The sequence below is a fragment of the Magnolia sinica genome, chromosome 12 (assembly GCF_029962835.1).
Source record: "Magnolia sinica isolate HGM2019 chromosome 12, MsV1, whole genome shotgun sequence".
NCBI lineage: Eukaryota > Viridiplantae > Streptophyta > Magnoliopsida > Magnoliales > Magnoliaceae > Magnolia > Magnolia sinica.
In genome coordinates this window covers 7,300,077-7,303,612 of record NC_080584.1, presented here as the reverse complement: position 1 = coordinate 7,303,612, position 3,536 = coordinate 7,300,077, and the positions used below count along the sequence as shown (strand labels likewise).

The 3,536-nt window shown below is 36.4% G+C and overlaps 1 non-coding gene across 1 annotated transcript; it reads right to left on the bottom strand.

Moving 5' to 3' along the window:
• Nucleotides 1–3,099: 3,099 nt before the first annotated feature.
• On the bottom strand, nucleotides 3,100–3,205 carry LOC131222147 (small nucleolar RNA R71). The gene has a single exon (XR_009159854.1). It is a non-coding gene; the product is annotated as a small nucleolar RNA R71 (small nucleolar RNA).
• Nucleotides 3,206–3,536: the final 331 nt, after the last annotated feature.

The window sequence follows — 3,536 nt, the reverse complement described above, 5'->3', positions numbered from 1 at the left end:
AGATGATTCTAAAAATCAGGCAGATCCAAAGCTCATGTGGGCCATAATACATGAAACAACAGGGATTGAATGACCACCATTGGAAACCTTGTGGGGGCCACAGAAGTTTTTTTATCAGGATGATATTTGTGCCAACAGTTTATCTGAATGGTAATAGCCGTATGAATGGTTTAGATGGAATATAAACATCATGATCGGCTCCAGGAAGGTTTCACTGGTGGACGTTTCTGTTTCCACTGCTTCATTTGGTGTGGCCCACATGAGTGTTCGATCTGTATAATTTTGATAATATTATCCTATTGTGGTCTTTCAAAACTGATGGACGGAGTGGATTTGTACTATCATCTATGTAGCCCCACAACTTCCGATCACAAGAGCTTCCTGTGCCTGGGCCACCATGATGTATGTATCTTATCCATGCCATCCATATATCTTTCCAGCTCATTTTAGGGAATATTCCCAAGTTTGAATCATATTCAAAGTTCAAGTGGACTACACCACGGGAAACAGTGAATTGAATGCCTAAGTCCAAAACTTCTCGCGGGCTACGGAAGTTTTAGATGAAAAAATAAACATCACTGTAGTCCTTAGGAAGGTTTCAACAGTGGATGTCATTATGCCCACTGTTTCCTGTGGTGTGGTGTTAAGACTCAAATATTGCATAATTTTCGCCATTTATATCTTGGTTTTATGAACATAAATCATCTTAATATTCTATTTTACTCATGTATGTGTTGCAAGGTGAATTTAAAAGCTTGGATTGAAAAAGGTGTTAAAAAGTAAGAATTTGATGCTCAAATTCACCAAGGCAATGAATGGATCTTAGGAGATCAAGATTGAAGAATTCACATGCCAAGGATCCAAGAAAACCAAGCGAGGAATGAAGAGAATCGAAGATTTGAAGTGAAGAATCCTGAAATCGTCCTAAAAAAGTGTATTTTGAAGCTGTGAAGTTTATTTTGGAAAACTGCGCAGCAGGAAGTCTGTTTTAAACGAACTATGCAGCGAGAAGTCTATTTTGGGAAAATACGTATATTTGAGGCGTTTTCTAGGGTTTTCAACTTTGTACGAAGTTTGGAGTTCCCTACTTATAAATAGGGCCTCCTAGGGCATTCTAAAGCATCATTAGAAGCATTCAAGAGCAATATTTAGGGTTTTTTTAAAGAGTTTTTAGTTTTATTAAAGCTTTATAAGTTGTTTCTTTCCTTTTAGATCTTTTTTATTTGCAATTTTTCTTCTTTCTTTCTTGTTGCTTTTTATTTCTGCAATTTAATTATGTTTTTCTAAGTTCCCTCTAGCCCAAGCTAGAAGGGAAGCACATGGGTTTAATATTTCTTTAAATTATGATGATTGATTGTTTTAATGATGAGAATAATGGTGTATGCATATTATCTATTATTTAGGTTTTGTTTTTATCCTCTTGTAAGATCCATATGTTTCCATCATATGAGATTTACATTGATGGATAGGCTTACCCTAGATTAATCAGATTTCCTAGATAGGAGATGTTCTCAACCTGTTATATTTCTTTGATATTCATTATCCTATAGATATTGAATACTTAAAATCACTGACGCTTGAGAATATATGTCAATGGTGCAAATCTATTATTTTCTAATCTTTTATATCATTTATTAAAATATTTAAAGTGTTTTATTTTCCGATTAGGCTGACCATAGTGCTCAGATCCTAGTTGTGTTATCCAAGTCATCATGATTTTGGAACATTAATCTATGTGTGGAACTTTGAAGCTTGGGTGTTTTTTTTATTCAATTGAATTACATCCATTCAAAAATTCAAAAATCAAATCATCAGTTTAGTTTTTATTACTTAGTTTGTTTTGCATTTGATTTTTTCCTTCTCGCAATTCATCTCCCTGTGGGATCGACCCTGTATTCACAGGATATTACTTATGAACCTCTGCACTTGGAGGCAAGCAGTCAAGTTTTTGGCGCCATTGCCGGGGAGAGACTAAGATAGATCAGATCTGTGCAAGATAGCCAAGGTAAGTTTTCTTCTAAACCCTCCAGATTTTCCATAGATTTTTTTTATTTTTATTTTTTTCTTATTTTCTTTTTCTTTGAAAATAAATTCAGTTGGGACTTTCAAGCACTAACTATGACATAAGGTTGCCCTGCTTGGGATTTTATCACCCAAGTGCTATGGTTGTCCTATAGTTGCTGTTTGATCACAAAGATCATCCGCTGAATCTATTTTCCATATTAGCATAGTTTAATTTCTGCATTAGTTTTACTTTTATTTATTTTTTTATTTTTTTATTTTGCTTTGTGGACTGAACCCTCATGGTCGGCTCTGCCACCTGGGTTGTTGATTTATTTTGCTTTGTGGACTGAACCCTCATGGTCGGCTCTGCCGCCTGGGTTGTTGATTTATTTTGCTTTGTGGACTGAACCCTCATGGTCGGCTCTGCCACCTGGGTTGTTGATTTAAGTTTTTATTTTTATTTTAAGTATCATACTTGCGATTTGAATTAGTGGTATTTGTTGTGTGGTGTGGATGGTTTATGTCCCGTTGGAGTAGGGATCAAAACAATCGACTCTCCTCTGAAGGGGGACTAGTTCCAGGCCTTGATCATTCACTTAGAAGAGGCACTCAATATCACTTGGATTCCATGGCGGACGCAATTGATAATCCAAATCCAAATCTGCCAAATCCAACTATAAATCAAAATAATCCTCCTCTTGAGGATGAAAATGAAGTTCATAGGAATGTGTTAAACCAACCACGGACTTTACGTGAACATTTACACCCTGAGAGATCAACTTTACCATCTTGTATAGTGTTCCCTGCTCACATAGGGAACATTGATTTTAAACCAGGTGTGATTCAATTAATTCCTAAATTTCATGGCTTAGATTCTGAAAGCCCCTACTTGCACCTCAAGGACTTTGAGGAAGTAATTGCAACGTTACAAGTAAACAATGGCAATAGGGATGTACTTAAGCTTAGGTTATTCTCATTTTCTCTAAAGGATCGGGCCAAAGCATGACTCAACTCTCTAAGACCTAATACCATCACTTCATAGCAAGCCTTAAGTAAAAAGTTTTTGAAAAAGTTCTTTCCGAGCATAAAACAAATGCACTAAAACAAGAAATCATGTCATTCTCCCAAAAGGGGAATGAACTATTTTTCAAGCTTGGGAGCGCTTCAAAGACATTCTAATTACTTGTCCACATCATGGTTATGAACCATGGCACGTGATTGATGCTTTCCGAAAGGGGCTCACCATGGATACCCGTCAGTTCATAGAGATGATGTGTGGTGGAACCTTCCTTGATAAATATCATAATGAGGCTTGGGATTTTCTAGATATGTTAGCAGAGAATACTCAGACATGGGATGTTTCTGCTAAATCAGACCAAACTAGACCCATTCCTAGAGAGAAAGCGGGAATGTATGTCCTAAGAGAGGAAGACGACCTTAATGCAAAATTCGCTGCATTGGCTAGAAAGGTCGAAGCTTTGGAAATTAGGAAGATTGATATGGTTAAAGCAAACACTTCCTTAGGTAATTTT